This window comes from Meleagris gallopavo, chromosome 6 (genome assembly GCF_905368555.1).
Source record: "Meleagris gallopavo chromosome 6, MGAL_WU_HG_1.1, whole genome shotgun sequence".
NCBI lineage: Eukaryota > Metazoa > Chordata > Aves > Galliformes > Phasianidae > Meleagris > Meleagris gallopavo.
In genome coordinates this window covers 9,779,381-9,803,001 of record NC_139409.1, presented here as the reverse complement: position 1 = coordinate 9,803,001, position 23,621 = coordinate 9,779,381, and the positions used below count along the sequence as shown (strand labels likewise).

Here is a 23,621-nt window from a genome sequence, read left to right as displayed (position 1 = left end):
AAAAAGCACACATTATTTCTTACTTCCAATTTTCTATTATTCTAGTGTTACAAGTATCAGCATTTTACCTTTAGCTAAGGCTTCTGGCCTTACAAACAAACATGTCCCCATAATAAATGGAAGCATTTGCCTTAGCAGTTCAAGCAATTTCGCCCTACTAATTTATACCCTGAATGCCTCACAACATAGTGAAGTGCCGATACTGCTGCTTGACAGGAGAAAATCGTGCCAAAGAGAACTATAGTCAGGTAAGTGAGACAGCATGACTGGCAAATATTTCAGAAAAACTAGTGAGCTATTCTTGCCCAACTCAGAGCTGCCCCAGCCTCACTTCTTGCACGGCTTGTGAAGCACTCCTGCCTCAAACCCTTCAAGTGCAGCCTGTGAGGCTCTGGCCATAAAACTCAGCAGGACCACACTGGTGCAGCAATGGTTGGATAAAGCCAAATTGTTTGATTTGGAAGAAATTAATCAATAAGGCTTGCTGAATCAAACATCAACCCAGCATTCAGTGTGAGTCCAAACCTGCACTTCACGGTGTGGTGGTTTTGGCTCTTGTAGAGGAATTTTAGTGTGAAATCTAAATGGTGAGCAAGTTTGGTCACGCTTGCCCAATACAGTGAACACTGAAAAACAGGCAGGATATGGCATACCTCTAATGTAGCCATGGCAAGCTTTTCCACCCTGAATGCTAATGATCAGAAACTACAACCTAACTCCCAGTCTGCATTTATTCATTCAGCTTGTACCATCATCCTCATATCCACATTGTTCTGTGGCTTAAGTGTCTTTTTTACTTTTTTTTCACAGTCACTTCTTTCTAGACATATTTATACAGAGATCACACAAACTCACAGCGATTGACTGGAGATATGTTTACTGAGTTCCCTGAGTATAACACGCAGCTATCCAAAGAAATGGGATGAGCTAAGAACAGAGAAGGCAACAAAATTAACAACAGTTTCAGCCTATATGTTGGAATGTTTCTGTAATGTCAACGTCTAATTCACAACCCTAGCTAATATAAACAGACTGCAAATAAAAGTGACAAAGATCAGATATTTGTACTGACTCCGCAGGAAGACATTCAAGTTTCGACCAGCTGCTCTCCCAGCTAACAGACCTACATGGCCCCCAGATATCAGTTCTTTTTCTAAATCAAACCCTGACTAGGAGGACTCAGTGTGCTGTGAGGAGTTTTGAGAATCCTACTTTGAATACAACACGAAGAATCCCATGTTTTCTCTGGGAGCCTTTTGGTGGTGTCCAAGTGAAGGAATCCTAGCACTCTAGGAGGAAATGTATCCTAAGTTTGGGAGTTCGGAGGGAAAGTGTTGGCCAACTGATCCTTGGAGGAACCATCCTGTAACCACTGGAACCAGGAGCAAACCTTGGCCCCAGTGAAATCAAAATAATGACATCCAACAGCTACAGCTACTCTGCTGCAAAGAGTCCTGGGCATTTCCAGTTAGCTTACAGCTCAATGCATTATTTTGGTGACTTTATACAAAACAGAAATAGTCTCCATCACGAACTTTTAATATAGATAAAAATAACATAAGCACATTAAGCTGCTTTTGCTTGTCACCCCTGATGAACTCCATATGGCAACCAGACCAAAAGCCCCCGCTGAGCCCCCGAAGCTGAATGCAAAACGGAAATATCACAAACACTGCCAGCATCCCAGAACATGACTCATGCTGCTTAAGCACCAAACCATTACATTTAGAAGATTGTGGTCTGGGTATTTTTCAGGGATAGATCAAGCACTCGAAAGCTGCAGTTGCTGAAGAAGGGCTCCAAACTTGGTACCGCTTCCTCATGTGCTGCTAACTGTGGGCAAGTCACTGCACATCTCTGCACTGCCATTTCCAAATGCAAAGCTAATTACACTAATCCTTGTGTAGCACTTAAACATTTATGGTTGGAAAGAATTATTCTACAAACTACTTATGCTGCTTCAGAAAAGAATTAAAATTGTGAAAAGACAAGGCCAAGTCTCTTCTGTCAGTCTATGTCTCTTGACAGAGATGAACTGAAGGTGCAGGAATGACGACAAAATCCTGTTCAGGATTGATGGACCTTCCCAAGTAGAGTAAAAGAGGAACTGACATGGGAGAAACAGTCAAACAACACAGGAAAGTCTATTAGCTGTCCTAAGGGCCAGATTTTCAAAGATGTCCAAAGATAGAGGTCAGGTCCATACGTGGTAGGATTTTCAGAACAAATATTTATTGAACATGCTGAACTCCCACTAAGACCAATGGCTGCTAAGTAGTGTACCCTGTGCAGACAATTTCTGCAATTTTAATGACTTTAAACACCACTGAAAAATGGTAAACAGACTAAAGAGATGCTTTTTAATGTTCCCTCTATGACTACTGTGGAAAAAAATTTTAGATGGAAATGTGACTTCTAAATTGCAGTTTAGCAATCTATAAATGCTAATGAAATCCCCTGCTGCCTGCCCTGTGATAATTTTTTCCTATTAAAAGCTTGTTCTTTTTTCAACCTAATAAGCACATTATTATTCTAAGCACATTCATTGTTCAGACAAAGTTTAAATTCACAGTTAAAATAAAAAGAGAGGAATTCTTTGAAATATAAATTCTTGAGGTGCATTCAAGCAATGAGCTATATGCATGTTCTTCCACTTCAAACCAGTCTTAAATGGAGGAAGAGAAAGACAGTAAGAAAGCATGAACGTGAACTATAGACACCAAATCACGTTTTTTTCCTCTTTTTGTACGACAGTGTACAAGGATAGCTTAGAGCACAGTTGACTTAAACAACTACACCTGCAGCACCAACCACTCTGGCACTGCTTTCGCAACACACAGCGAGTGGTGTTACAGCATATGGCGAATTCAGGTAAGGATGGAGTTTCAGACAGCATCTTCTCCAATACCTCAGCTGTTCTCAGCAATACCACTGATGTGTGCTCTGTCTGGAGAATTACACTGCAATAACAGCAGGAGATGCATCTCAGCAGTCCGACAGCAAATCCTGACACAGCTTCCAATCAACTCTGACAGTCCATGTGGAAATGGCTGAACTGCTAAACCCTTCAGAAACAGGTGTGAATAGCTGTCGTGTTTGAATGTGTGAATATAGAAGTAGATACTCACCTGACATAAAAGTGTAGAAATCAAGTTCTGCTTCAGAGGCAGAAGGCCAGAAATAAAACTTCTAGAATAAATAAAATCTGCCGATTAAAAAGTATAATTCTACCATCATTTTAGGCAGAAAAATGAAAGTCACTCATAAGAACACATCTATCTCCTGCAAAAGCCTCAGAAAAAGTCACCTTGATAAAAGCAGAATTAGTAAACACCACATGCAAGGCCTTCATGGGGCTAAGTGAGAGTCCACACTTTTTTAGCCTCAAGCAGATACTCCCTAACAACTTTAATAAATAAATAAATAAAGGAAAAATATTAAGAAGCCACACAGATCTCATTCCCAGTATAGGCAGCATGAGGATTCTGGATGGCCTTCCTCACTGAAGTACGCCTGCCTATTTCCATAAAAAAGGGTGGCAGAAAAAAGCCAACTAGGCATATGCTGCTGAATTGGTACGATCTGTCTGCCCTACTGACAGGGCTGAAAGACCCGTCTTTTGTTTGAAGACCAGGTCTTCAAATGTGACAGAAGCTGACTGTTGTTACAAAGGCTCACGATGGAATTCTCAGTAGGCTTGGTCCATGACAAATAGGTAAAATTATTTAAGCTGAGTTATCTATATTGCTAGATAACTGATTAGAAGTTTGACACTATTGTGTATGTAAGACTGGAAGTGAAAAATATTTTTATTGAAATTCTAAACCAATGCCAAGCTAGATATTCCAAAAAAGTCAACAAGCTTAAAATAAAAATAACCACAACTTTCAAGAGTGCATGCACCATCCCATCATCTTGCTTTTGAACAAATGCCCTCAAACAGTACATGTGCTACTTTTATTAGCAATTGAAGTCACATAAAAGCAATCACTAACAATGAGAAACATCAATGTTACCATGCAAATTCTAAGATATTTCCAAAACATTCCCAAACCATTTTTTTTACATTTCTCAAAACGAAAAGAACAACAAAAAACAAAACTCTCCTTCTGTAGACAATTTAATCAAGACGAGTACAATTCACTCGCAAGTACTATTCAAAAAGATGCTTCTTGCCTTTTCCAAACAAAAATTGTTTATAACTTTCTTCCACGCACTCCTAATGTCTGTGTCAGATGGGGTAAATCTGGGCTGTGCATGACACATCACTAGAGCAGACGTAAGTATTTTTGTAAAAACACTGGGAGACTTCTTGTAAATATTAGTCTGATATGGCTATGCTACACAGTTTAATACTGGATTTTCAACTCTGGAAATCCATCCCAGGTTAAAATGGATTACTAGTACTGACCGCTTTTTAAAATTCATCTTGCACCTTTAGTGCTCAGAGCTCTGTGAGTTCGTATTTCTACAGAACAACTCCCCACAACAGGATGTGGCTTGGGCTCTTTTTTCCACCTACCTGTTACTCTGCAGCAAGTTGTCCCTATTGTAATATAAGCAGAATTCTGAGACACAGGGTGGTAAATGATAAAACGTGCCTTTGTAGGTGGAACATGCCATGTGCAGGTCTGTGACTGACCAAATCCCAGCCCTGGGCACACACTGCCATGTAAACTGACTCCCTCCCCCTTGCTGATACCCATGCAAGATATGTGCCCAAGTCATGCTGTAAAGCTGTGGATCAAACTGCTATCTTTAAGTGAACTGCGTGCTGGGCGGAATGCCAGTATCTGCTGTTTTGAATCTTATTTTCTTAGAATAACCTTGTAAAAAAACATACAGCTTTAACCACAATACAGAGGGGCATTACTTCCTCAACCACTGAATTATGTCCATTTCTGCTGCACAATACATCAAACATTTAACAGCATGCGCTACTTTGCAACTTAACTCACAGTGTACCAACTTTTTGAGGGAAGCATCTTCTAACTAAGCATTCTCATCCCATATTCCTCTTCTTGGCCCCTCCAGATCTATGCAGTTTTCACTTCTCTCATTTCTTTCCATCAGCCTTTTGGTCTCTTCTTCTACACTTGCACTTTATGGATTTCATTGTGTAAACTCTGAGAACCCACTTCTCCTATCAGTAATATGCCTGAAAATGCTACTTTGTATTTCCTCTGTACCCCATCATGCCTCACTATGTTCATTCATGCACAAATACTAACTTAACTAGAAGTGGGATTTTCTCACCTGTTCAGCCTCTGCTGCTAGCTTCTAAACTGCTAAGTAAATATGTGTTACCATGTAAATAAACCACTATAGCAAACTCCAGATGAAACTGGACAGAAATGTGGGTAGTCAGAATGCAACTGCACAAAACTGGGCCAGGACAAGAGGCATCCTAACTCTTGTGAAAATAGCCAAAGAATCACTAAGCTAATTTCATGAGTCAAAACCACGACAACAGAAACATATACTTCCAACGAAATTTCAAAGCAGTACAGTATAAGCTACCACCTTCCCATCACCAAGTGTACCTGCCAAGGGTGCAGGAACCTCATGAACAAACACCTGCACTGCAGCTTGCTGTAGACCAAGATGCAGGGAATGAAGGTCATCATTGGAATGCAAGGCAAACTACAGTGATGCAGAGCATGGTGCTGGAGGTGTGGGTGCCTGCAACCACGGTTACAGGCTGCTCTCCACAATTAATTTCATTAATTCAAATGAATTCCAAAGTAAAGCTCAAACACAGGGCTGTAATTTCAAACTGTCAAGAGCTCTTGTGCTTCCTAAGTTCAGTGATGTAGACATGAACAGGTTTGAGACCACTGCAACCTTACATTTCACTGTATTGATCTGAGTGATGACTACCTGGCTATCACATCCCCAGGAAGGTGACCTGGGCTGCCACTCACTGCCACCCTTGCTGAGTTACCCTTCCATGACCAAAGTCCCTGTCAACAAGCAAAGAACATGCAGCATGGGCACAGCATTTTCATTTGAATTTGCCGCCTATGCAACACTCTCCTGAAAGCAAGTACAAACATCACATCCTCATTTAAACTGCCTCACTACGCTTGGCCAGGGGACAGCATTCATAAAAACCTTTAAATTCCTCCTCTACAGTCAGACTCTTCGTGCGCACAAATTGTGTAACATTTGAAGAAAGGAATCACAACCTATATAGCTCAGATGAAAGCGGGACAAGAAGTTGTACCAGAATTGTCATAGCTTGGTGTAATGAAGCAGGCCAGCTATTAAAATTGAGTGCTAAACCACTGAATATTTTGCTTAGTAAGAGCACACAACAAAGATGAGCAACTGACACACACTCCCATTTAGAATATCTCTGCTGAAGGTACAGTAACAGAGATATTTAACATGACCATATCTGCTCCTTTGATTCAGCTCTGAGCATACAACAGGAACGCACAAGGAAATGCCAAGGGATGCAGATGGATGGAACGAGCATCTCCGGACTCTAAGCTTTCATTTAAGAGGCTGAAGCACAGTTCCCAGCACTGCGCGGAGAAGCCCATGTCTGTACGAAACTTTACTTCTTTCTTATTCCACCTGCATTACGGCAAACTAAAACAACACCTCAGGAAAGCATGAACTCTTCAGTTCTGTAGGGAATTAACTGAGAAGTGCAAGGATGGCCCTTTATAAACCACTGTTGCCAAACACACTACTGTCAAAGAACCTACCATCTCTTTTTATACAATATGCTTGCCTATTGCATACCAAGAAGAGGTTTATTTCATTGGGAGTAGCTCCCTCTGAAAACACCACACTTGAGAGCATTACGTCTCTGTTGTCGTCTTTCCGCTGCCACACACTACTTGTTGCCAAATTTCTTCTCTTTTTATGTATCTAGATCATTGTGCTTCCACTATAGCACAATAGCAGCACTTATAGTCTAGGAAATTAGTTTCCTACTGCTGATGAATATATAAAATAGGCTTTTCTCACTTCCTTTTTCTTTTGCACGATCGTATTTAAAATTAAAGAATAAGTCGTCCTTAGAGGTGCTTTTTAGTTTTAGAAAGTTACTTATGGTAATCGTTTTCAAATGTGGATTTTGTTTTCATGCTTGCACACCATGTATGTTATAAAAATATGTAATAGCAAGCTGATGCCTACCTAATTACATGACTTAATGCTGCAGAACTCTGAATCTTAAAGGCAAACTGCCAAGGAAGATCAAAATAATTTTTCCTTTTGTTTGCTGTTGTGAGAAATATTTTTTTTTATTTAGACCATGTACAGAAAAAAAAAATTGCATGATAAGACTATGAATTCAATTGTGTTTTCCTTCATACTGTTATAAGTTAACAGAAATATTTCAGTGCTTTTTTTTTCCTTCTCTTTTTGCAGAAGTGCCATTTAGAAGCCTATAACCCAACGATATTACAGAACTCTTCAACGCTGCCCAACAGCCAGATGACCGAGCTGCAATGTGATTAAATAATCTGATAGATCAATGAATGCAGCATGAATTAAAATGGCTGCAAGCTTCTCGAAGCATGAGATCAGAGATCCAAGGAAAGGTTTATCTTACTTGTTATATTTCAAAGAAATGTAGCAATTTATTTGGAAAAAACAAAACAAAACAAAAACAAACAAAAAATCCCACACATGTCCTTAAGAGAAATAATGCAGTATTACTCTAATACATGGAGACTAAACAACACATTTTTATTGTCAAAAATCAGCCTACATTTTGCAGTTCTTATACTGAATAACCTCATTTGAGGAAAATGCAATCTCTGCTCAAGATACATCACAGTGCTAGGATCTGGTCCAAAGTGAACCGTTATCTCACGCGTGAAGATAATGAATGTTAATTTGAAATAATGTTCTTTCAACTCCAGGTTTTTTTTCATACAATCAATCAGGCCTGAAAATGCGTGCATGCGCTCTCCCCCTCGCATGCTCTCTCCCTGTCACTCATACATAAACACTTCATTATAAATTCTCATTCCCAGACAGTCGGGAGAAAATTTTCTGCAGGTGAAACCAATATTGCACCACTGAAGTCGGTGGAACTGCACCATATTATTTTAACAAAGTAACCCGATTGTGCCGCGTATACCTGCACTTGCACTTAATGCACATCTCACCCAAATTCTCTTTCCTCCTTTCATACATGCACTTCTCAGCTCGTATTTGCATTCAGCAGACACCCACGAGGCCCTTGCATTAACTCACCCCTCAAGGTCTCTTATCTCCATCAAATGCAGCACGAGCAGGCAGGTACACGTGGCTCTTTCCTGCAACTGAGGAAGGAGCTCTGGATAAATACCAGAGGAAGAGCTGCGGAGGAAGGCTGGGAGGCATTCAGAGGACAGAACAGGATTGACCCAAAAAGGAGCAGGCTTTAATGTCATTACAGCAAATGTTCAGCTATTATATGAAAAAGAATTCGAAATACTCAAAATGAGTTTTGGAATAAACACAATTTTTGCTGCGTAATGCAGAAACCAAGATCTAATTATTGTTGGGGAACAAAGTTCTCTATAACTTCCTCCTACATAATAAAATTGGTGATTTTTGGCTCATTTCTAGGAGACATCTGAGATTTGCCTCCAGCCACTGCCAGACTCCGTATAACAGAAGATGCCAGTTTGATCAAGAAAGGCAATTGGGAAGAGAAGCCAAGTGGAAATTTGGACACCATTCCTTCTCCCTGGCCCAGGAAATACTGTGACTGCTTACCCACCTGGCGGAGCATATGCTGCTCTGTTCCTGGGCACACCTGGACTCAGAGCATCTGTGCCTCTGGTTACCTTCAGCTGGTGACTGTCACCATTTTCTGTGCCACTACAAGAGACAGAAACCTTTTCATTTGATTGAAAGCCACACCTCTTCAGAAGTTAGAGATTCAAGTTGGGCTTACATGTGGACAATCTGTAAACAAGTTACACTTATGAATCTTTCTTCAGAACTATTGAGATAAAGAATGCCAATGCGGATCAGAAAATCTAATAGCACTGGCTCCTAAAGGTACCTGACCAATAATCTGTATTTCCCAAAAAGCACAAACTGAACGAGAAGCTCTCATGTCTGGAATAAGAAAGTCGTCAAGGGTATGCTTCCAAATTGTGAGATCTTATCAAGAATCCTTATGGGAGCCAGTGAGTGGAAAATGCACTGGAAAAGGAAGAATCTTTCTTATGAGTATTTCCTGTAAGTTTATTTACAACAGGTCAGTACAAGACGTGATGACAGCAAAGCTACAAAACGGAAAGATGCAATTACTGGACTGATAGCAGCCAGGCTTCTTGCTTTACAGCAGTCAGTCTGAAATGCTCCCCGGTATGCATCAGCACCAATCCAACTAATCCAATTGCAAACTCTCCTTCAACAAGACATGTCAGGGAAATAAAACAATCTTTAAAATACAAAAAATAAAAATAAAAAATAAAAAAAATTAATATTTACGGCAGCTTTTAATTAACTTGATATAATGTTCTAGGCAGACTAAGAGGTCAATGGGAATTACTGCTGATCGAGTGTTCAACTCCACGTATCCACAACCACACTGAGCTAAGAAAAGTTTTCAGAAAGCTTTGTCGATTGATGAAATTAAAGTTCTTATTATTCAGAAAATGTTAGTATCAATGCCATATTATTCAGTGTGCTGTATTATCTTCAAATATCAGCATGCACAGGAAAGATGACTGACACTGGAACTCCACTTCCCAAGGAAAGTTTCCTGCAGTTGGTTCTTAGGAATGTCCTCAAGTCTCAACTGTGTTTACATGAAGCTAAAAATGGTGCCGGACTGGTTCCTGTGAAAATGGCTGATAATGATCACATTTCCTCTTTTACCTGTTTCTTTTACTCATAATTAAGTCTTAATACCTTACAGCCTGCACGTTACAGAAAAACGTTATCCGTATTTCCTTTGTTTTGCTTGTGGATACTGTAAATTCCTTCAAGGATTAGCATATACATAGGAAACTACCTTACCTTCAGTGGGAACAATCAGCAATGTAAAATTCAGCATGTACCAACAAAAACCTCTGCAAAATAACAGTATTCATACAGTTGATATTGAATAGGTATGAAAAATGTCAACATGACCCTGAGTATTCCAGTGAAGTATCCAAACTAGAATATTATTTAAAATTATAGACAAAATGAACTGCAACTGTGGCCTTCTTTTAATACAGGAGTTCAATGTAAAAATTTAATTTTAAAAAATATGAAAAATAAACTTGATTCATTAGTATGCTCCAATGTTGATGCATTCTTATGTCTGTCTGAAACAAATGCTTATATGACCAAGGTCTCCGTCAGCATATTAATATTAATCTTCCAGTAACTATGAATTTTCTGCAGCGAATATCATCAGTTTTCATCAGTGAACAATCAGTAGCCTATGATTACATTTTATGAAATAGCAATTCTTTTGTTTGGGTTCTGTACATTTTTTAACCTGAATCTTAAGCAATCGGCTGGGGAGAAGGGACTGGGCAGGAACTCCGGGCAGCTCACCCTGCAGCCAATGGCAGCTCAGAAGGGACTGATTTCAAGATTAGCAAATGATCCAAAGGAAAATCTGAGAAACAAAACCCTGTAATTTTGAGGTAAATTTTCCACTTGTTTTATATGTGAATGTGTGCACTGTGATGCTATGCTGCAAGGCACGAAGTTTTCTCTTTGGAAGTCTTCCTTTACTGGCAACACCAAGAAATAGTAAAAAGGCATAAACAGTCATGGCAAACGTGGCTGCTACTTGGTTTCTGACTGCAGAAACATCTGTAATTTCAAACAGTTATTTGTAGACGAAAGGATCTCTTACTGAATACTGAACATTGTCTGAGACTTAACAGAAAACGATAGCATTCTAACGAAGATATAGCTCACTTGTCTCTCAGATCTTTGTGAAGATTTACTGAGCAATAAACATATCTTACATCCTTCTAATTTATTTTTCTTTGTGTATTACTTGTAGCTACTTTGGGATTCCTCTAATCCTTTTCCCACAACGCCATTTTGCCTCACTTCATTGCTGCTCCAGAAGTTTCCAATGAAAAGTAACATTGTAAGATAAGAATCACTAACAATAGGAGGGAACTAAGCACACTATCCCAACCTGCTACTCCCATCCACCTACACTGAATGGATCAGATAATAACGTCATGCTGTAAGTGCAAAGCATCGAAATACAAATATCCACTTTCTAAAATATCACTTCTGGGTCCCACACCTACAGCAGGCTCCTGCAGTCCATAACCAAAACATGAGTTAAATTAGCTGCTTGGAAGTCGTACATTTGAGTATAAGGCAAGTTGGTTTCATGTTCATTTTTAACATGCTAACAAAGGAAAAGTTAACAAAATGGGAGAACTGAGAGGTAAATAGCAATATATTTAGCTCAAAAAAAAAAAAAAAAAGATTAGAAGACAAATTGGTTGTACGGCATTAGGAACAACAATGGAGAGACAGTGAGATCAATTCTTCACATGCAGAGATGCAACTCCCACAGAAAAGGTGAAGGAGAAGTTATTGGTATTTTGGCAGGTATGCTCAACTTTAATTTTTTTGCCAACAACTTTCACAATCTCTGGGGCAAAAAGTACTTATTAATAAATTTCCTTTAAATGATATTGAGCAATTGAAGGTTGGTACAAAGAGTCATAATCATTGATTTACAATGTTTATTCTGCAATTATATTACTTGGAACATAACACTGCATACAGTAAAAAGGTATATTCAAAGCTACTCTGACAGCTGGGGCACTAGTAACAATCCTTGCCATTTTTGATATTTTTGTAATTTTGAAATACTATGCTCTTGCCATTTTAACCAATAACTCAACTTATATGTCTCTATACTTATCTCACACCACAAACTGCATTTCACTCACTGATGTGGAAAATGGGAGATTAGAATAAAAAAAAATAAATCAAAAAGTGTTTCTGTAAACAAAACTCTCAGTAACAACAGTCCGGATTTATCTGTGTGGTGGAGCTATAGGATCAGTCTTTGACAGGATATTACCAAAGCTGCATAGCCTAAATTAGATGACATGAGCATTAACTTGGATTCATGGTCATGTCACAGTGCCTTACCACTGCCCTGCTGCCATCTGCCCACGAGACTAAAAGATCCTGTTTGTCTCAAAGGGAAAGAAAACAAACTTGAGACACTAAAAATATGAATGAAACTTCCTTGAGACACAAGGATTATCAGCCCTTATCTCTGTATAGTTTCATATTTTAAATCGGTTCACCTTTAATATCTTGTCTATTTTAAGAAATTGATTGCAGCCATTTTATACAGATGCATACCAAACGAAATACTGAAAAAAATTAGTATTCCACAGCCCTGGTCTCCCAGAGCAAGGCATGCAGACAGGCCTCAGAAAAGAATGAGTTCTGGGTGCCACATGGACTCACACACTCAGGTAGAGGCCTGCAGTATATCACATATGCCATACACAGCTACTCCACTATCTACCGGTCCATGTTCGGTTACCTACACTACACCCAGGAACAAAGGTCTTTGGAGAAACATTTTTTCCACTATCTAAAGAGAAATTTGAGCTGTATTTAATAATAAAAAAAATTAAGAATACCAGACTGAATCCTTACAATGTGCTGAAAATAACTTAAATTTTTTTAGGAATGCAAGGGTTAACTTTAAAGAAATTTCTGCAAAATACAATCATTACCTCATCATATAAACTACCTATTTTGCAGGCTGTACTCTCCCAACTGGCAGATTAAACCTTAGAACAATAACCCAATTATGAGCTAAATTTACATTCAACTGATCAAAAATCATCTAAAACCTGACAAGAACAATCTTTGTTCACAACACTTAGCACAACCAACTCTGACAGACTAAAATACATGAGCTATATAAAAGATGACATATGTTGCTTTGCCCAACTACCAAGGGCACCACGCTCCAAGTACCATGGGAGTGTTCACCACATCCTGAAACTTACTTTAAAAAAAAAAAAAAAAAAAAAAACAACATACATCTTTTACACATATGGCCAGTGATTTTGAACAGCTCAGCATTTTATGAACCAAGTTTATCACTGGTATGTGAGCCACACATACTTTGGATAGTTGTTTTTTTTTTTTTTAATAGTTCTACTTAGTATTTGCAACAACCTACAATACAGATAAAAGCCTTATTTTTACTGACATGTATGCCACTCTGAAGCTAGCTAAAAACACTTCAATCAGTGTAAGAAGAAAATAAGAAGTCTCCTTAAGCCATCTGCTATAAGGAACTCTTGTTCCTCTTTCAGATCTTTTATCCTGAAGGGATTCACTGTCTGAAGCTCTTAAAAACTTCCAGAGCTAAATGCACTGTAGAATTGCAGAGGGCAGTTAATACTGAAAGCTAGATGCACATCTTGTCCAAGATTTGTAAACTCAACTGATAGAAGACAGACAGCCAATTCTAAAATAATTCTGATTCCAAAATTCTCCCTGGTTTTCAAATTGTGTGAACCAAGACATTTTTCTAACAGACTAGACAATGTAGACATTTACACAGAGGGTCAGAGACATAAAATTAAGAAAACATCTTCAAATGTTGTCTTTTATCTTTCTGAAGTACTGCATCCTAATTCAGAGTGGTAACTAGCACAGTTCAGAGGTTCCCATGCTGCAGCTCACAACAGCCTAGATGTAGTCTGAGCCACTTCAATGTGACTTTAAAGACCTATCTGTTGTGCATCCACTTTCTTGTCTTCTCTTCCAGGAGCACCATGTCACAAACAGCAACAAATAGGCTGTACTGTCAACAAAGGGAAAACGCTGAACACACTTCACAACCTTTCACTGTTTCATTTGCACTTAATATAATGTTAGACTGAAAAGATGGTCCAGGCTCTTTCTCTGTCAAAGCCTCAAGTCTCCCCCAAAAGTTCCTCCTTTCTGCTATACGAGCAGGTGGACACACAGCCACCTGAGCACTGACTGCATGCAGACTACCCAGTGCCTTCAACACAATGGGCACAGGACCAGTCTACAGCAAACAGCCTGACACATACATACACTGTGGGCACAGTGATTACAGACAGGAAATTCATGTTGCTTCAGTAGCATCCTATTTTTTGTAAAAAGTTCAGAAGTACTCCTTTGGCCCACAGTACATAAGGGCCAAGGCAAACTACCAGTAATATTGCTCATGGTGACAAAACTTTCTAAAATCTATTTGTATTTAAATATAATATCTGTGTTTAGATTAAAAAATAATAATAATAAAGCAGTTATAGCACTGTGGAGACACTTCTAGCCTCTTGCACTTTTCACAGCAAAGGCATGGGAGTGAGTACACTGCAACCCACCACTCTCACCTAACAAGCAGAAATAAGTGAAGGCAGAGAAACTTCACCAGTCACAATCTTGTGAGCAGAGCTAAATTCCTATGTTTGGAGAAATAAAGAACATCCATACACTGAAAAGAATTCACCAATTTAAATTAGTTTACTAACACTCAGAAAAATATTATGGACAGAATTAGTCTGATCCTTTTCATTTCTCCACAGAAAGCACTTCTCTGTCAAAATAATAAAACTTGAAAGATGAGCATCCTCCTAGCACACCACCAAAGTCTAAATACTCTCACCAACACCTGCACGCTCAGAACTCCAGTTACAGCTGAGTTTATCATGAGTTAATTTCCAACATGCAATCCAGCTCACAAGAAGTCATTTTTCTTCAGGTAAAGAAGTGTTCCAGAAGACTCCCTCTGTCCTTGGGTGCTGCCTCTGACACCACATTGCAGGTGCCTCTCCATGACTGCACAAACCACAGCACAGCCAACAAACAGCCATCCATATAGTAACCTTTTACTCCATTTGTACAACCAAACTCACAATCAGAAAGATGAAGTGCTTTCTGCAGTACTACCTACCCCATCCTGTTCCCCAGTCCATACCTGCATAACAGAGAATGTTTGTTTAGGCACAAAAAAGCTGGCAGTAACCAACAATCCACACGAGCTATTATTGTGAGGGTACTTTCACTTTTGTATAAAATAGCAGTCAGCAAATAGCTGACTTCCCTAAAGACGTTCTGTAGCATGCTCTGAACGGTTGATAAGATTCAGAAGGAAAAAAAAAAAAAAAAAAAAAGGAAAAAAGGAAAAGGTGTGGAAAGATGCCAGGTCCTTTCCACTGAAGGATGAACAGCCCAAAGGACTACAATCTGAACAGCAAGCCGGCACTTCCACTCCCACCCTAATCCCAATACCTGTCCCAGTGCTCACCCTAGGTCAATTCAGCAATTTCCTACTACAAATTGCAACAAAAGTGCCAGAAAAGAAAACAAAACAAAGCATCACTGAGATAAGACAGCATTTTCTACCTTTGGCCCTCTTCACTGCAGCAAGATCTTACAAAACTTCTTCACAACAAATAGTAATACTCCTGTAATACAGAGATTGTGGTAGACAATTCAAGGACATTAAATACCAAATTATGCAATCATAAAACCAACCAGCACCAAATTAAAGAGTTTTTTCTTAATCCCTTTTCCACTCCTTAAGCCACCCCTTGCTGCAGCACCTGCACTTGCCACATGTGCAGACAACAAAAAATAAACCCCCAAATTTAACTTGCTTTCAGGATAAGCCCAAAAAAGAGGCACAAAGTTTTCCAAGTCCTTAATATTTTACAGGGGAACTCCTCTCTGGCACTCAGAGAAGGTCAGGAAAGCACACGGAGGCTCCCAATCATCCCTGCCATTGAAACCCCCCCACACACGCTTTCATCTTTTCCTCATAAAAGAAAGGCAATGGATAGGCCTCTGGACAATCCCTGCGGCTGGGGATGGAGGACAACGCCTGGGAAAGTGAACACAGAGGAGTTATGCAGAGACAAGGCTTAGGGGGGCGTGGGGGGGGCGTGAGTAACAAACAAAAAAATACAAAAATGCCGCCAAAAGCAAGTCCAGGTTTTCCTTCAACCCGAAAGCCGAGGCCCGCGGGGCCCTATCACACCGAGGGAACTATTTCTAGAGGGAGCGGGAAGGCAACGCACGGCCCTCATCCGCGGGGGGGGGGGGGTGAATAGCGCAGAAACGGGCCGCTCGTCCTTACACCAGAGCGGATTTGCGGCCTCGGGGCCGCGCTGGAGGCCGGGCGGTTCGGACCGTGCAGCCGAGCCCCCACCTGTGTCCGCGGCTCCACCGCCGTTCTCGCCGCGGGGGCGGCTGAGCCCGCTCGCGGCCGCCCGGAGGCTGAGGACAGGGGCTCCGAGTTCACCCCTGTTCTTGTCCCTTTCTCCTCCCCACCCCCGCGGGGAAGCGGAGCCTGCGAGGAGCCGCCGTCTCTCGGCGCTGTCGAGCAGCTGCCATTACTCGGGCTGAGACCCGTCCTCCGAATAGGCTTCCCCCATCTCAGCGAGGAAATGCGGGGGTCGTGGGGTAGAAGAGAGGGGAAAGGAGAAACGAGGGGAGAGCGGGGACCGAGCGGGCGCCACGCGTGGGGGAGAGGAGCTGGGGGGCGGCGGGGCCGAGGCCGGGCTGCGCCACACCCCGCTCGGCCTCGCCTCTCACGCGAGTCCCCGGCTCCTCCGCGCCCTGCAGGCCCGCGCGGAGCGCCGCGGGAGCGTTTCTATGTGTGTCCCTCTCCCCACCCATCGTCTGCTGGCTCTGCACGGCCCGATCCGGGCGGGCTGCAGCTCGGGGAAACCGCCGACTCTTGGCGGCCGAAATCCGAGCGGGGAAGGTGTAGAGACAAAAATAATCGCCGTTAATAATCACACGCGCTCTGCCGCCGTCCCCTTTTCCTCCTCGATTTCCAAACGGACTGCGATAATCCTTCCCACTCCGAAAAAATATTATATATATATATACATACATACATATACATATAATCCCGCCTTCCATCCCCCCACCCCCGCGGCCCCACACATTTTATTATTAAGTATAATTGCTCCCCCCTCCCCATATGCTCCCCCACGGGGCAGGATTGCCCCCTCCCCTCGTCCCCAGCCCTTCCCCTGTCCCCTCTCCCCCATCTCCTTGGAACAGTGTGTACATGATTTTGTAGTTTTTTTAAGGCGCCATGTTTATAATCCTCCATCATATTAAAAAAAAATCCACCCAGCGTGAGACGCGGTGCCACGAGCACCCCAAAGCCAGGGAGGCAGACACAGAAATATCCACGGGGCTGTAAATTCAACCCCCCTCCCGCACACACACCCCTCCTTCCCAGACTTAAAAGTCTCTCTCACCTTGTGCTGCTGCCGCTGCTTCTGCTGCTGCAGGGGGGGCGAAGTTAAGCCAGGGGAAACTTTTCAATCCCTTCCCCAGGCCGCTGCTGCCTCCTCCTTCCACATATTTTTCCCCTCAGAGTTTTATTGTGTCTGAATTTTCTCTCTCTCTCTCCTCTTCTGTCTGTCCACAGTTCAGGTTTCTGGGGTAAACAGGGTTTAGGATGGTGCTAGGGATATTTGGGAGAAGGAGAACTCTAGTGGTGTCTACTGGAGTTGCTGTTTGTTTCTTTTATTATTTTTTTTTAATAGAAGTGAAACAGATCTTTAACTATTTATTATAAATATATTCTATCACACTGTTATGTCTGGATCCTATCTTACTGCAAGGGAAAAACGCACCAGTTATCTGACTGTGCTACATGCCAGTTCCTCTTATCATGAAGTCCAGCTTGGAGAAATACTGGAAAACATTTTCAAAAGCAGATATTCACCTTGAGCAACAGAAACTAAAGCACACAAAGTCATTGTTCTCTCCCAGAACTGGCTGGCTGTATTTTCGAAGCTATGGATCTACGCTTTCACTGAAGGATTAGGAGTTCTATAGTACTATGAAATATACAACTACATATAGGCATGTATATATGTAGCATGAGAGCATGTACATTTTATGCTGTTTTTCCATTAACTATTTGTTAAATTAATAAATGTCTAAACAAATACATTCTAAAGTTTCTGAAACATGTAAATAAATAATTGAAAATTAATAGCGTATTTTGTAATTAATGAATCTTGACCCGCAATGTGGCATCTTTTATAACAGTACCTTTAAGTTTGATTCCGTGAAAATTTATGCATGTAAATAATTTCACTTACATGAGTTGTCATCAGTATTATTACAGTAGTTTTGGACTATTAAGAATTAAAAAGATGCATCCATTCTGCCTATTCAGTCAAAGTTTTAACACAATTTATACACTGAATAGTGAACTTTCTCCAGTGTGTTTAGTAAATAAAATTTTTAGTGTTGTCTAAAACCACACTTGTTTGAGACTGCTACATCAGAGCTCCTCTTTTAAGAACTAAAATGCAAATAAGGGTTTGTTGCACAGCAGTGATAAAGCTTTACTTCTACTGTGTATTTAAATATGAAGGAACATTTTACGTTATCTAAAATAAATAGATAGGAATAAAAGTGCTGGTAGTCGGCTTTCAAAGGTACCTGAGGGGTTGGGCAGTTACCAAACAGTGATAATGTAGTTTAACTTCATATTGTTTTTAATAACAAATAGCAAATGAAATTTACAGGTTTTTAATTTTTTAATTTTTTAATTTTTTTTTTTTAAGTAAGAAGGGTACTCAGGAAGAGATTTGCTGCCAGGATAATTACAAAAAAAAAAGGCTACTTTATGTTTAGCATTTAGTCGTGATGCTTGGCTCTGATTTTGTTCATACCGGTAATTTTCAAAAAAAAAAAAAAAAAAAAAAAAAAAGACACTGATTGAAATATATGCCAAGTTTCCATGGGATATTGGTGGCTTGGTTCCCTTAGGTTTTTTTGAAACCTCTGTACAAACTGCATCTAAGCTATATTTATATAAGTAAAAATGTTTGGGTCCTTATCATTTCTAGTATTTCGACTATTCATTCAAGCTAACAGGTCTGTGCAGGTGGGTGTGTTTAAAGCATACCATTTTTTTGTACCCAGAAGCAAACAGGAGAGCAGTGTAGCTAGCAGCAAACATAGCTGCCTTTAATTCTTCAGCTAGAACAGCCAGCTACCCAGTACCGCTGGGTTGGCTTGGGGGATTCTTTGGCATAAATTCAAAACAAAGCTCCACTTCCACTCTGGTTCTTTAGTGAGAAGATTTATTACTCTGACACAGTGCCTTTGCCTTACCTATGTAAATATTTACTTAAGGCAGAAGTTCAGCTATCTTCAGTATAAAAAGGTTTTAGCCCTTTATCTCTTAGGACCCATAGAAAACTGTCAAATAAATATTTAGGCCATGGTCTCACAAATGCAGGACTAAATCTTTATGGTGTGTCTTACAGTTTTTACCTGGAATCTACTCCTTGCCAACAATTTGTTGTACTTAACATATTTGTAAAGGCTGGTTTGGACCAACTCCAAATATTTGTTTCAGGATACAAATATTTGATTTTGGAAAGAACAAGGTATTCTAAAGCAAACATTTAGGGAGTGTCTATAGCCATAACTGCTTTACCTTGCCTGAGCTGATGGGCAGTGAATTAAATTAACTGTAGAAAAACAAGCAAACAGTTTACATATGAGTTTTCATGAGTCTTGTTTTGTAGTGTTTTGATAGACTCATGAGGTCCCCTGGGTAACCACCTGTATTGTATCACCTTCAGAATATGTACTGAAGGAAAAAATCATGCATTTTTCGGTTGTCCTGAATTCATTTTAACTGCGTTAGAAAGACTTTTTTATGCTTATTAAGATACAGATTTGAAGCTGTACTAGCCAGTCTTGGTTAGCTTCAGTTCTTGAATTTACCAGCATTTTGTTTGATTTCCGATATACCTGCTTTACAGACCTCTTTTGCCCATTAACTTTCCAAAAGGAAAAAGAATCCAGAGCTCGAAACAGTTAATGCAGAACTCTGCTCCGAAGCAGTGCGGGCTGAGCCAGGCAGACAATAGGAAGGAAATCCCACCCTCCCCGAGCGCTGGGCAGCAGCATGTTTCCTCATAGGCAGTGAGAAATGTTTGTTAAAACAAACGCTGGGTTGGGGCTGCCTCCAGCCCCCCCCGCATCCCCAGGGCGAGGATTGGCTGCCGAAGCAGGCGAGAAGCGAGGAGGGGCCGGGGGAAATTCAGGCATTTCCTCCGTCTTCGGCCTTGAAGGTCCCTGGAAACACGGACGAACGTGGAACTGGGTGTCTGCAGCAAGATGAGTACGTCTCAGGCTGAAGTCGTTCAGTTTGCGAACGAGTTTACTGATCAAAACCCAGCAGCTCATGCTGTAATTGTAAGGGTCCCAGACATTTGTTTTCTTACTTAGTTGTGGAAGAAAAAAATGCACACAAATGCGGTGTTAGAAAGCAAACATGATAAAGTCACTTTGTTTTGGACAGAAAGTACATACAATAGAAATACATCAGGCTACACGTGTGCTTTAGACTTTTGCCAGTCTTGCTGAGCTGGTCAGGTCTCTTGTAAATTGTGCTATTATCCATGTTTCATATGAAAGCAGTTTGGAGGGCAGGAGAAGCTGTTTAAAGCAGGAGCACAATGTTGCCAAAATGCGTTGCATCCAGACCAAAAATGTAATTTGCTGCCTTGAGTTAAAGTTGCCTTTAAACAAGTTCAAGGAAAATTGATTCATTGCAGGTTGGATCTAAGCAAGGCACACGGTGCGAGAAGTCCCCAAGCTGAAAGCAGTTGGAGGCTGGGGCACCAGCAGGAACAAACACCATGTATGTCTGGATGGCGCTGTGTCCCCACAGTGTCCTGTTTGCCCACTACACATCCTGGACATGAAGAAGCTTTTGCTGCCTTCTCTTTCCTTTTAAATTATACTACTCCTTCCCAAGAGATTGCTTTGCTCTGAATTCCAGCACTTGTTAATGCTGTCACATATGGACAGGACTTTTAATTCTCACCATGCTGTTTTGCCATGCACTTGGTTCGGAAGTACAACATACATGAGTCTGGCTGGTTCCAGATACTGGACTCAGGACTAGGAAGGCATCATTTGAATGCTGTTCTTGGTACTGCCTGTGCTAGGCTAATGAATGAGTCCAGCGATCTCCTCTGGGACTTTCCACCATCCTCCTCACTGATCCAAGCCTACCCTACAGCTCAACCCTATCCTACAGCTCAAGTCTGTATCTGGCTTTGTAGGAGAGGTCGGTGCCAACACATTTCAGCCATGCTGGAAGAAACACAACTTAAATGTGTTTCCTGAGAGGCAGATCATCTGTATTGTGATTGGAAAAATATTAATGCAGCAAATTGATGTAAATTTTTCATCAGAACAAAGCTTTGGAACATGTTTTCTTTCCAGGAAAAATCTCAGCAATGTACTTAGTTTAGGAAGTTGAGGGGAAGGGAACAAAACGATAATACAGAATACAGAAATGCACAAAGCTGTGAACAGTTGGAGGATGAGAGACTCATAGGGAGAAGCTTGTGCTGTTCCTTTTCTTCCCCAGGCATCAGAAAGAAAATAGCAGGCTATGGAAGGAGGCACAAGGCAGAAGAACCTCAAAGTCTGCTGTTTGCTGAAGCTCTCCAAGGAAGGAATGCATGCTACCCCAAGGTGTGTCCTGGCAGACAAGGATATGTTGAAGGATGAAGTGGCACCCACAGCAGCCAGGATCCTCCCTTTTCAGCTTCCTTCTGGCTTTGCCCTTGCCCATGCAGTCTGGCCAACCAGTGCTAGCTAGGCTCAACTCTCAGAGGAGCTCAATGAGGGATTCTGTGACTTGGTAAGAAGAATGTAAATAAAAAGTGGGAGGGAAAGTACAGGCAAATTAAAAAAAAATTGGGGGGAGTCAGAACTGAGGCTATTTGTTGATGACAGTACACTGGGGAGTGCTGGACCTTTGGCCTGACCCTCTGTGTCTGGTCTTTTTTTGGCGTGAGTATCTTATGGGTATTAAAACTGATGATAACTCAGATAGAAAAGACTGCCAAGTATGGATGCAGATTGAGATAAAAAATGCTTTTTTTTCTTCACTGCGTTCTCTCCTTAGATTTCTATGTGCAGCTGGGAATAGGGGTTTATCCTTAAAAGTTTACCTGTGAGTAAACTGACATATGTTTATGACATATGAGATGATATGTGTTTATGCCAGCATTATGTTTCATGAAAACTGTATGCCTGATTCAGCATACAGTCTGCCAAAGGAAACTTAGGTCAATATTTTTTCACTAGTTTAAAACAACAGCGTGAGATTGTGCCAGCTTCATATTTTGTGTCATCTGGCTATTGTAATTTAGATTCAGGAGCAAATGCTGTAAAATGAGAGGTGAAATAAATCGTTGATGTATACCTCCAAATGGTATACTGAGTTTGTCTCACACAGGTTTGTGTAATATCTAAAATAATTTATTTCTTTGCAAAACAAATACACAGAATTCAAATTTGTTGTTGGATTGAAAAGGAGTCAAATGGGGTCTATTGTTATTTTTTACAAGGATGCAATGTCTGGAGATACAACATTGGACAGAAAAAAACAGCTATTTATATGAGGAAATAAATGGTGTATTTTGTTATTGAAAATAATTATAAATTAGAGTTTTTATGCAAGAAGACATTATGAATGTCACAATTGCAGGGAAATTTTAATTACATTATGCATCATATTAAATGCCAGCATAACCAATAGTGGGAAAAGATTATGTTCTGTGTAAATGGGATTTCTCATTCGCAGACAGTGGAAAAGCATGGGTAAAGGAGCTATCACAGCATGCGTTAGGGGCATTCAGAGACTTCCAAGTGCCTTCGCACTGAGTGAGTTCATGACAAGCCAGGCTTGATTGGGTTTGGTCCAGCAGTGGCTTTGAGCTAATTATTGCAGAGTTACTTTGTCTCTACCCTGTGCTTCAAAGCCTTCTGTGTTCAAAGTTGGCTTGTTAGTCAGCTCAGAGCTGGACCCAAGCTGGTTCATGCTTTCATGTGGCACTTCTCTGGGACTAACAAGCCCTCCCTGTAAACAGAATTATTTCGTGTACAGAGTGGAGACATCCAAATGTTTCTGAAAGAGATAATAGGTTATCACTAGTACTGAACTGAAGCTAATAAGCCTTGCTGGATCCAAACTGATGATATGCAGAACTATCCAGCTGTGGCTCTGCACAGCTTTTTCCCAAGCTCCAATTTCCAGGAGCAGTGTTTTGTGTGGCATTAACTCCAATCTCACATAGTTTATTGTGCCAATTGTGATGCTACGCAAAAGAGGCAAAATTGATTCTGGAACAGAATCTCAAACACATTGCCTGAGCTAAAGATCCCTAGCAGACTGAAGCTGGCCTGGCATGAAGCCATCTTGATGTGCATGCAGCTTTGATGTATCCTGATGTCATCTGCAGCTTGAATAAACCTCCTAGAAATATCACTGGTTGGCTGTAAAGGATAGCCATAATTAATAGCAACATTTGTGTCAGTTTTGAACCATTATGGTCAAGATGAAAGCTAATGAAGGAACAAAACAAACAAACAAACAACAAAAAAAAAACAACCCAAAAAACAAAAAACCCTGCATCTGCCATTCTGTGGTTCTGCTTCTTATTTGAAAGCATCTTCTGTTATTCAGAGCTTAAGGTAATACAGTGGATAAAATAAATTATTTCTAAGCCAGTATCACCTGCATTTTGAATATATGGCATCTGAGAAGAGTACTGGGAGAAATAGATCATAGATTGTTTCATCTTACGTGTAATGCA

At 40.6% G+C, this 23,621-nt stretch overlaps 1 protein-coding gene across 6 annotated transcripts in view; it reads right to left on the bottom strand.

Annotated features, from left to right (window-relative positions):
• ZMYND11 (zinc finger MYND-type containing 11) overlaps positions 1-17,457 on the bottom strand; it is a 102,748-nt gene extending 85,291 nt beyond the window's left edge. For 5 of the 6 annotated variants that reach the window (XM_010712398.4, XM_003206970.5, XM_085227042.1 and 2 more), the window contains exon 1: positions 17,226-17,457. The gene's annotated coding sequence lies outside the window, so the exon portion shown is untranslated. Of the gene's footprint in view, positions 1-16,159; positions 16,462-17,225 lie in introns of those variants that run through there. The other variant, XM_085227040.1, reaches the window with a different exon arrangement.
• Between the last annotated feature and the right edge of the window lie 6,164 nt (positions 17,458-23,621).